At 40.6% G+C, this 12110-nt stretch overlaps 1 long non-coding RNA gene across 1 annotated transcript in view; it reads left to right on the plus strand.

Annotated features, from left to right (window-relative positions):
- The first annotated feature begins 844 nt into the window (after window positions 1–844).
- The window catches only part of LOC138057920 (uncharacterized), an 11981-nt gene continuing 715 nt past the window's right edge, over window positions 845–12110 (plus strand). The window contains exons 1-4 of the long non-coding RNA XR_011133757.1: window positions 845–1320; window positions 3646–3783; window positions 4593–4691; window positions 6970–10284. This is a non-coding gene — a long non-coding RNA (uncharacterized lncRNA). The remainder of the gene's footprint in view (window positions 1321–3645; window positions 3784–4592; window positions 4692–6969; window positions 10285–12110) is intronic.

Raw genomic sequence — 12110 nt, forward strand, 5'->3', positions numbered from 1 at the left:
CTCAACTCCTTGTCAAAGTTAACCAGCATCTTAATATTTTTGGTACGCTAAAATACTCGTCACATTTGTTGGAAGACCCATCGCCGTTTCCCCCTTCCTGAATGGGGGAAGGGGGATGTGGTATAAGCTACGATCTTGTAACACGATGATTCTGACCATTCGCTGAGTGTTCCAAATAAATGTCTAGTATTGTAGGTTTCCTTCATCAGCTCTGAATTGTTATGGCGGAATCTCACAAAACGCTTCAGGCATTAATTTGTGAGATTTTGTTTCCGTGCGGAGATCGGGTGACGTCGAACGCGTAAGAAAAACTGCAAATTGGGGAGAGGTTGTGAAGATTTGTCAGTTTTAAAAAAAATGTCTGTTGTCGAGCGCGCGCAAGATGATGCGTTTGGTACCGGGGTTGGGTAACGGTATGATTACCGGTATGTTGCGAAAAGCAATATGCCACGTCAATATTCTAACATGGCCCCAAGGCTTTCAGGACAAACATCCATATTTGGTGTTGTCTTCTTTGTATCCAGTCTCTTTCGGGAATTTAGAGACAAAAGAAACTTTAAAAAGTTACAAAATAATTATCCTTAAAGCCTCAGAGCGAGTAAGAATATTGACATATCGAACGTGGCCTATTTGAGTAAAAAAAAAACTTGGCAAAAGACGCATAAAAGTCTCCGATTGCCGCGAGAGTATTCGAAAACAAATTCTGCGAAGTTGAAAAAAAGACTAACGACTTCTTTTTGTGTTTGCACTGTTTGGTTTTGTGGAAGCTCCTTTTGCACAGCGCGGAAAGACCTAGGAACGAGTTTAAGCCGAAAGTGTTACGCAATGTAGGTAGCGGGTCGCGTAAGAGATGACAACAGGAGACAACTCAGAAGACAAAGGGAAAATAGTCATTCTTTATATTCTTTTATTTACTCTCTTCCCACTCAACAAGATTTTGTGCTCAAAATGGTTACGTATATATCAGGATAGAAATTGCCCTACCCCTACCCTCTAAGCTGGGATGACAGCATTGCGTTACAAAAAAATGACGAACCGCTGCAAAGTATTCAAGGTCAAGCAGCAATCGTTCAGATGTGGTAGTATTTTGGTGCTGTGCGAAGTAAGCAACTATCCACAAATGACTCAGCCGTTGCTGAGTTGGATGCAGTGGCGATCAGACGCGCCGAAATATGGTATTTGACCATTAAATACGATGACAGTTGGCGATGTAGATCAGACATTGTGTAAACAGAAGGAAACTGTACTGCTTTATATGTGCCGAATGGCGGGAAAAACACGTTAAATCGGCTTTTGGATCTGCCTTATGCAGCAAATAAGGTTAGAACATTTCGAAATTATCATCTGTGTCTATTTCAACTTAATATGGGTCAAGTCATGTGGCGCATGCTAAAATATATGGGTAACCCCCCAATTGATATTTGACGACGGAAGGGCAAATATTTGCATTTTTAACGTACTTTGAAAAGCTCTCGCGTCGCTCACAATCATTTGCCCAAAGAAATTTTTACAGGAATCTGTAGACCATTCTTTTACGATTCAACCAGCAGAAGCTTAGTCCATTTGAAGGTTTCGCACATGATGAAAATTAACTATATTTACGAAGTACTTTTAAGTGAATGAAATACATGTTTTCGAAATTTAATCATTTTCCACCCAAAACGACAGCAAAACATTCACCAAAATCGACCAAGCACACATTTAAACATTGCACAAAAATATTTGAGTGTTCTAAAGACGGACGAATAATGTCGTTTTGCATGCGAGACTCTCAAAGTTGTTTAATAAAATGGTGCGTGACATGGCGATTTTAACGGAATTTGATAATTTGCATATTTCTCTCAAATAAAAGGATATTTTGCCGAAAAAACTGTCCAGTAGTTATTGTCATGCCCTAGCCTATCTACCTTGAAAATATGAGCCAAATCGAATTTTCGACCCTTGCCGCAAAATTAAGAATTTGTCTGATTTTTACAGGCAGCCACTCTTAACATCCTTTGACACGTTGATGAAATATGTTTATCCAATGGGAGCAAAGGGATTTCAATCCTCTTATGTTGAATGCAATATTACCAGGAGTGAAGTATTCATATGCAAAACTTTGTAAACAAAAAAATTTTATCCGTCCAATTAAAGAGGAGGATTTTCGATCCACATGCATCATGCGTTTAGTATAAAAGGCCTCTTTTTCTCAAAAGTTCCTGAAGCGTGTGTTAAGCGTGCCTCCTACAACAATTAGTACTGCATCTATTCAAGGTTTCAAATGTCGATCAGAAAGTTGTGTAAAGAAATGGCACGGCATGCTCTTCTTTCCTGACGAACATTTAACGGGAATAGCGCCAACAAGGCTAATCGTAGAAAAGGAAAGAGACTTAAAAGATGGAATGAAGGGTCTGCGCTGAGATACTGGGTTTGAATGGTAAGTTTACAGACATGATTTACTTTATCGTAATCCTATGTTGCCTAAATTTTACTTGCGGCAATGGCTTGCTTTAGGGGCTGATTACATGAGCCGGGCTGGTCAGGTTTCCCGGGATGAGTTTCAGCCCGGTATTACATGAGATGAGCCAGCCCGGCTTGGACTAAATTTAGAATAAGTCATGTGTAAAAAGATAGCAACAACAACATGAAGTGGAGAGATGTTTGTCTCGCTAAATTGTTATTAAAATTCACCATTCTACAATGTGAAGAAGCCTTATGGTTTTCTATCTTATTTATCCTTTATTTAAACATTAAAAAACGATTATTCCGTGGGCCATTTTGCTCTCAAGTGGAGTAATGTGGTTAGAAATTGCTGGCCCGGCTAACTGGGCTGTCCTGGTGAACGCGATTACATGGAAAACTGTCAGCCCGAAAAATGTCAGCCCGGTTAGATCCCGGCATCATAATGCCGGGATCTCCGCTAACTGGGCTGATATTTTTCCATGTAATCGCAAACTTGACGTGCCGGGATCTTAGCTTAACGAGCCAGCCTGCCTAACCGGGCCAGCCCAGCTCATGTAATTGGCCCCTTAAAGAGTTGAACTTTTTACGCTTACGCATGTGGCTCACATAATGTTTCTTGTCTTGTTTAAGTAAGTGAAGCAAGCTTAAAGGGACTAGGTCACGCTATTTTAGGTAATTTTGTTTAATTTTGTTAATTATGAGCTCTAAACGTCAAATTGGCATAGCAAGAGTCTTTTATTTGCAAAATCACGGCCACATAACAACTGAGAATGATTTTCCAGCTTTGTAAATGACATTTTGATATCGGCTGATATAAATTTGAAAAAAGGTGGGCTGAGGTTTCTCAAATTTACCCAAATTCAATCCATTTCAACCCTCTCCAGTTTTGTCCATTTATGTCCCTTCTTGGCTTCCCTGTGTTTTGTTAGAGTTCTTCTATAGTTTTGAACAGGTTTTTTCAATATTTTAGTTAATTCTATGACCATTCGATCAGTGCTGAAATTGCCTAAAATTGCGTGACCTAGCCCCTTTAAGATTGATTGAAGGAATAGCGCCAATGAGGCTAAATTTGGAAAAGGAAGACTAGGAAAATCATGCTATAAAAATGTAGTCAGGACTGCTCCTTAGTAGCATTTACTGAACTAGATTACTAATGCCATACGTAATAGTTTTAGTCACAGTCAAATTTTGCTCTTACAGATGACGAAAAGGTGTTAGGGTAAGGACATCGAGTGGAGTGAAAATAACATCCAGTTACTGAGTCCGGATGATCACCAACCAGAAGCAGAAGAGGAAGTCATTGAGCCGCCAAGAAAGAAAGTGGCGCGGTCTAACAGGGTAAGGATAAAATCGAATTCTGTTTCTATTGCGCGATCGAACTGTCGATTAATCTAACTCTCGATTAATCATTCCCTTAAGTTCGATTGAGTTCGATTTTCGAACAGTTTGAGTAGTTACCTCGTGATTGGGGCCTTTCCACAAATATCACGTAAAATCGCCTAAAATATCTTTCTGGAAATTCGAAAAAAAGTTTTTTAAGTTCTCGAAAAACCGGCAACACTGCAGGACCCTGCAGGGTTAATGAAGGGATAAATCAGTTAAATTAGTGATATGTTTTGTTGACCTGTGTGTAAACCTGGAGAGACAAACCCTTTAGCATGTGAACCTGTGGTAGACCCATACCAACAGTTCCTGGCAGAACAGCGAGAGAGAGGTCGAGTGGTCTCGTAACCACGAAGTGTCTAAAGCGAAAAAGGTAAGAATGTGTTCTCAAGAGACATAGAGTTCAGTTGGTTTAGCTTCCAAGGATACACATGCGGAGGGTGAGCTACACAACATTGCAAAGCAACTTGAAGAAAAAACCCGAGAGTGTTCTCTTCTGAGGAATCAGCTCCTTGTTCAAGAAAGTCTCTGTAAGGTAAGCACAAAGATCGGTACTCTTATTGGAATAATTAAGTTTAAGGCGCTGAACACGTAATATATTAACTAGCTCTCTTGCAGTCCTGCTTTTCGTAGTCTGAGTGTCATACAGTTACTGTTCATCAGTACGGCCAAGTTTACAACTCTATTTTTAAAATTAATGCTCATTTCTTTTTTAAGATGTGAAGATCATTAAGCAGTTAAAATAACTTCTGTCTTTCCGGCAGATGATGGAAAAATTCGAAGGCACCCTCACAGCAATGGAAGGAAACATTGGGCGGAGATTGTCAATGATCGAGCAGCGACTGGAATCCTCAGAGAGTGTGGTAAGTTGTGAAAAAGTCATTACAACTCCACCTCGATTTAAGTGTGTCATTGCAAAAAGGGTGAAACTGCTGTATTTTTTTGCTTGAAGGCGCAATTCTATTCCTCTAGGCATTGAGTTCGAGCCAGTTCGAGAAGTGTTCGAGGATAACCGAAGTGCTGTCTAACAAGTTCGGCTTCTCTTTTTTTAAAAAAGGTGAGATTTTAGTCCGAAAGCCCTTGAAACCAACTGAAAAGACTAGAACAAAGCAGTGAAGTTGTAAAGATATCCTTTTGTTATTGACATGTGAATGAAGGCGGGAAAATCAGGGCAGACTTTCCATGCGTCAGCATTTTTCGTAAAAGATGTCCAACTTTGAGCCACATTTATGGAATTTGTTCGGTTTGAGAACTTTAAAGAGAGATCTTAAACGACTTGTTTCGGTTACCCAAGGTGGAAATTCATGTTTTTAACTTAGAACGGCACGCTTATCGATTCATTCTTGCATAGCAAATCGTCAATGTCCGAAGATCTTTTGTTGTTGACCTGGATTAAAGGCCACAAAATCACTGGAGAGTTTCCATGCGTCAGTGTTTTCTGTAAAACACGTCCAACTTTGATCCACATCTATGGAATTAGTTCGGTTTCAGAGCTTTAAAAAGAGATCTTAAACAACTTGTTTTGGTTACCCAAAGTGGAAATTCATGTTTTTAACTTCGAGCGGCACGCTTCTTATCGTTAAATTCGTTCCTGCTTAGCAAATCGTAGATTTCCGAAGATCTTTTGTTGTTGACATGTGGATGAAGGCGACAAAATCACTGCAGAGATTCCAGGCGTCAGCGTTTTCCATTAAACAGGTTCAACTTTGATCCACGTTTATGTAATTAGTTCGGTTTGAGAGCTTTAAAAAGAGATCATAATGACTAGTTTTGATTACCCGAAGTGGAAATTCATGTTCTTAACCTCGAGCGGCAAGCTTCTTATCGGCTCATTCTTGGCTTCAAGTTCTGTGGCCAAGTTTCCATATGCAATGAAGTCTCCATTTCTCCATTCTAATACTAGTCTACTCCATCTCGAAAACTTCAATAATTGAAAAATTTTCAGGTATTTTTTAGCCGACAACTTTGCGATCAAGTCGAGATTCAACACGCGTTTCGCTACTTCAGTGCATCGTACATGGCAGTACCCTGCAGTTGTCATAACAACTGACACGAACTGACCAATTTCATTACGTGGTTAGCATCTCGCGTTCGTCTTCTGAGCGAGCGGAGTTTTCTGTCTGAAGCGAAAGCGGCAATCGATAGTCAATGTTCTTTTCATCGTGCGACAATGTGTTTGGGAATTGGGGATATTATAAATGGTAGCAAAGACAACCAGAAATATAGAAATTAGGCGCCATCCATGCGTTCCTTGTCAAAGCTATGAAAACTCTTGAGAAGTATTCAGAGATACATCAGTGTTTTTGAAGAGCTTAAAAAATAGTCTTATCCATCATGTTCAGTTGGGATCAGGTGAGATGTTTACTTGTAGCTTACAATTATTATTTGATTCTCCAGCTAGCTTTTCACTGGGATCTGTCATCGAGCAGATAACAAGAGAGATTTACAAATCATCCAACCAGAAATCGTCAAACAGAGGAAAAATATCTCACCTACTTCAAAGGTTTGCGGCCTTTGGAAAAAGAGCCACATAATCGTCAAGTCTCCGATAGGAATGAGTAATGAATCCAGAACAATAGATTGAATTCACAAATTCTTAACAACCCCAAAAGTTGGGGTACACACTTAAATCGGTGTGAAGTTGTCATGGTAAATTAATCACCTACTTTAGCTGCATGGTATTGATGGTATTGGTCCAGTTTATGAGTACAATTACAGCTTTTACTGAATAGCTTTTACACTGCTAGTTCTAGTTCGCGTGAATCACTTTTCACATCAATATTGTTTATAGGGTCTCCCTACTTGCTAGCAAATAACAGGCCAGAGCATTTGAAGGGCATTTGACTGATCTGAAAATTAAAACTCGTACTCGTACCCAATCTCATATTCATACTATGATCTGAAGACCTTATTACATCTTATGCGGATGATGATCAAGTGCCTGGGAGTGATTAAACAACAAGAACAAACATTTGATTGCTTCGTTTAAATTCGGTCTCCTCAATACACAGCCATTTTTAAAACAATTTTTGGTTTCTTTGAGTGCCAATGGCCCCATGCAGTAATTGTTTTGCGAATCATGTGTTTATTATAAACTCATAGAAACCTTATTGATTATTTTCTCTCTGTTTTTGTTTTTAGAGCTCAAAGAACCATAGATTAACCCTCCTTTAATTGAGTTGCCTGCTTATGTTCCACTTTATGATGACCTGTCGACGATAGACATGGAGACGTTAGCAGACTTCACTGGCGAGGAGGACACAAATACAGCTACCCCACAAACGCCTTCAATGCTACTTCCCAGCAGTTTGCCGCTAACTCCTGCAGTGCCTCTTTCCAACAGTACCATGGCTGAAAACGTTGGCGAAGATGTGATCCGGACTTTCATCACCCCGAGGAAGGTGGAAAGGGTCCAAAAAGAACCCGAGAAAGGGCGCGAGAGACACCATGAAATTCACTGAACATCAAAGTTTTTGTTTTTGTAATACTGCAAAAACAGTTTTAAAATAGTGTGTTAAGAGGTCTTATCCTCAAGGTCAAACTCAAAGTCTGAGTCTGCATCAGACGACTCGTCAAGCATGTCCATGTCAGAAAGTGCCTTGCGTACGCTGTTTGCTACGGTTGATGTCTGAATGGTTTCTGGACTAGCTGAGGCTCTTCTTCCACCATATCGTCTATATTTTCTGCAAATATATTAAATAAATATCACTTCTTCAATGGCTATTTCTGTCTTTTATCTTTACGACTATCTCTTTGTAATTAGGGCTATGTTTAAATATCTGTAATACTTACCAGGTGTCTCAGTTTGAATGCCAACAGTTGCCATTTCAGTGATTCTCACATCTCCGTGCTTGCTGCTACCAATCCCTCAATGGAGGAAGGTTTCTCTTGTGGGTGTTCCTCCATACTTGTGCTGCCTCTGCCAGGATCACTTGACACTCCTCGGACTTTAGCTGCAGTCCATTAATTGGAACATTAATTGAACCCTTTTAACGGCAGTGGCTCCTCTTTCAACAACAGCGTTTGACATTAGCTGTGTCAGACAAATCCACCAAAAAGCTGTAGCTTTCTTTAAGCAATACTTGCTCTTTAACAATTGTACGAAGAATCCATTCCGTGGGTGATAGTTTGGACACCTTGCCTTGCAGCACATTCTGAGGTGGCTACCAGGATAGCATAAGGTATTTGAAATTCTGCCACTGGCTCGTCCTGATCCTCACTGAACTGGAATTGACCGGATAGAATCTTCACACTGTCCACATCGTATTCCATGAACTCGGGATCAGTGGCAGCAGGCAGGGTGGTTGGATTAAAGATCCTGAAGGCTTCTAATACTGGAGCAGCCTGAGAGAAGCGTCTGGCCAGGCTTTCTTCCAGTGCTAAGGTGTAGCTTTGGCACAGGTTGGCCAATACTTCCTGTGATGAGGGAAGAGTTAGCTCCAAATCGTTGTACTTGCCTATTAAAGCTTCTTTTAGGACATGAAGTGGCTTGACACTGGATCGCACTTCAGCAATTCTTCGCTTTGTTGATTCCAGTGATGGCGTAATGGCAGAATAGTGGATTTTGTTCTGCTGGAACACTCTACTAAGGGTGTCAAGGTGGGGAAGAACTTCGTTTAAGATGAGAAGGGTACCCACAAACTTGACTTTATTCATCCTTTTCAGCAACCTATCAACTGTAGCATCATGTTCTTTGAATTTTGTGAGCATTTGCATCAGTGCCACCAAATTGGTACAAACACTTGATACACTTTGCCCTGTCGACAGCCATCGTTTCCTGCAGGCCTTCTGGCCTTCTGTGTAGCATCTGGCACTTGAAATTTCCTCAAACTTTCACAGACCCTGATGTAAGCAGAGCATCTCTTGGGATATTCAAGCCACTTCCAGAGCTGCTTGAGTGTAGTTTCCACTGTGGCAATAAACTTGTCCTGATCATTTGCGTCTCCACAGGCCAGAGCCAATCTATGGTTTATACAGTGTGTACTACAAGAAGAGGACACACTGATTGTAGCCTGGCACCAACGCCATTCCAGGCTCCTGTCATGACACTAGAGACATTTAGCACCAGGTTTTTCGGCGAAACACTCTGACGGCAAACACGAAGAAATCATGTGATTAGGCTTTGAAGTGACATCTGCAGAAGTCATTTACGGCAAAGTTTTGAGCCCCACATTTACATTTATGTCACGTACAAAGACACGAATCACTAAGAGTAAGTTCTTTTTTACATGTTAAAGTGAAAATTAGGGCGAAAGAGCGGCTAGCGATGTAATTTTTGTTAAATGAAAAATAAGGCTACTGGTGTTCAAATTCAATATGGCTGATTAATTTTGTGTGCCCATTTGTGTGTCTTGGAGAAAATTTTTAGCTGTGTAATTTGACATAAGATATTTCAGCATTTTTGTCAGGTTCCTGTGATAGGCTGTAGCTTGAAAAATAATAGAAAACATAACAGTAACATATATGAAAGTGTTTTTTCTGACCCACTTCGGAATCTGTGGTTCTACTGCTTCGAAGTTCTTATAGTAAGTTCATTAGAATTCAATAGTTATGAGTGTTCATCATTATGTCATAATGTGAATTGAAAGATAATTACATTGACAACCACATTTGTATAATGGTGTGAAATGCTGGGTAAAGTTAAGAAAATAAAGCTTGCTGTTCAAAACACACTTTGAAGAGTTCTGACACGTCAAGAGGAGTTTATATCTGATAAGGCCTTTTTAATTCTACAGTATGGCACCCTTTCGCTGGCCAGAAACACGCCACGACCTTGCATTGGCCAAGAGGTTGCTCAGTACATGCCTGAGAAACCACGAGAATGGGAAGATATGGCCAAGCGACTTAGCGAGGCGTTTTCTATGGAGGGAAAACAAGTGGAACTTAAAGGGAGAGGTTGCTGAGAGAGAATGGACAGAATACTTGATAGGTACAAGGCGGAGAATTCCAAGGGTTTAAAGAAGTTGGAATTAACAGTCATTAAACCTCACAACATGTGAGGATTTCTGTTTTTGTTTATACGAATTTTTTTTATATCTTAAAGATCAGGCACAGAGGAGGAGTTTACTGAACTAAACCAGCTCTGTGAGGATATATTAGCATTTAGGAGAGATACTGCTGAGTTGAAAAAGAAGGCAAAACAGGACAAGAAAAAGAAGGAAGAGGAGGACAGGAAAAAGGGGGAAGAGATGAGAAAAGCAGCTGTTGAAGTTAATATTTAGAGAAGTAGATTCTTGTAGTTACTATGGAAGAAGTTCAGATACATGCTCAAGAGGTGGAAAAGGACTTTGCAGGATATGTATAACCCTTGATATTTTTGTAAGCCACTCACTCCGGTAATAACCTCTGATCCATGAATTTGCTTTATTTTAGAACGCTGTAGTGAGACGTCAGTCAGTGAGTCTGATACTTCAGCTTCTGCTGGAAGTGATAGTGATCAGAGCACAGCTACAAAAGGTATTTCAAGTAGGAACTTAAAATATTCCAAAGATTAATGGAACGCATCTAAGGCAAAATCAGAGCCATTAATTTTTCATACAGGCACTGTAAAGACAAACCTACATATGTGAGTTTTTAAGTGAAGTGTATGCAAGACTTGAACTGGCCATTTAGCTTAGCACTCTTTGTGGCCTTAGTTCTTTGTTAAGGTCTATAAGGTTACTCCCTTTGTACTTATAAGACAACCAAAAAGGTTTATAAAATAGGAATCCACAGGAACAAACTGCCTTAATCAATTGGGGTGCATGTCTGTGCCAAACAATTCGTCATTCCAGGGCTAGTAAGTCATATAAGGTTATGTTTTTTTGTGTTTAAGGCGAATGGCTGGCCCCCCGGTAGGGTGAGTGCAATGGCCGCCAAACATAATGATGAATCCGTCAAACACAACGGTTCACCTCAAACAGGGGTGCACCAACACGCCAACTTCGCCGGGGAATCGAACCCCGCCCCTACCTACAAATAACAAAAGACAAACAGACAAACGAAGAATTGCACCTAGGAGATGCCTCGCCTGACTTACACTCCTAAATGACAATTCGACAAAACGACAAAAAGGACTCAAAAACAACTGGACAAACCAAAATAAGCACGACCAGCACAAGGGCGAAAAGCGACCAATAAAAGGCCGCCCATCAACCGACGCACCCAACGCCAAGACGTTGGTTCACCCCAGAAAAAACGGCCAGGGCACGCAAACACAACACAAAACCAGAACTTAAATATGAACAACCAAGGCATCATTTTGTAACGAAGCCACCACACCACGAGCACCCCACTGACGGACAAAATAACGGCGACGACGGTCAGACCGGAAACGACGGAAAAACAAAGGGAGATTAAACCGAACTCTCGACTTCACACGCTCCATAACATCGACAGCCAAGGGACGAACACCCCTAAAGCGAAAATCATTCCGAGCCGCCCAAATACAAAACTTGCAGACATTCAACATATAAACAAAAACCTGAGGAACCAAAAAGCGCATGACAGACCAAGATAGAAGGACAAAGAGGAGAAGCTAAAAACATAAGAGACTGAAGCCACGACAAGACACTGACCGCAAGAGGACAGTGAAAAAACAAATGTTGAAGAGACTCGACAGGAGCAGAACAAAAACAAGCAGTAGAAAGAGCATAACCAAAACCAGCAAGCCTCTCAGCCGTGTAAAGGACCCCGTGAGAAATTTTCCAACATAAATTAATAACAGGACGATCTAAATCAAAAAAGAAAAACTGACGCCAAGTAGAAGACCAATAAAGAGAACCAAACAAAGGAAACAGCATTCTCTGACAAAAGAAACAAATAAGCAGATTTCGTAGACATAGTAGAAACAGGACAAAAATCAATACCCGAACCAATACCCAAAGAAGACGCCGTAAGGGATCCTTTACATGCCCGCCAAGCAGTCAACAGAGAACGATAGAACGGAGGCAGAGAATCTGGCGAAAAACAAAGCGGAGCAGAAAAAACGAGATGTGGAGGAGCGGCAAGCCGGGAAGAAAACCAAAAAACCATGAAAGAGACCCAAGAAGACGGAGAAGAAACAAAACGACGAACCCACTGAACATGAAGAGCCATAACCTTACACTGGAAATCCACAACAGAGAACCCACCCAAACAAGAAGGCTGAACCACAACACGACGAGCGACCAAATCCCGCTTACCGCTCCAGAAAAACTTAAAAATTAACGTATTTAATTCATATAAGGTTATGTATGTTGGGGTTCAATTTTATGCTTGGTTGAAGTATTATTTATTTGTTTGTGGATATCATGTGTTTAAAA

This window comes from Montipora capricornis, chromosome 7 (assembly GCF_036669925.1).
Source record: "Montipora capricornis isolate CH-2021 chromosome 7, ASM3666992v2, whole genome shotgun sequence".
Lineage (NCBI taxonomy): Eukaryota > Metazoa > Cnidaria > Anthozoa > Scleractinia > Acroporidae > Montipora > Montipora capricornis.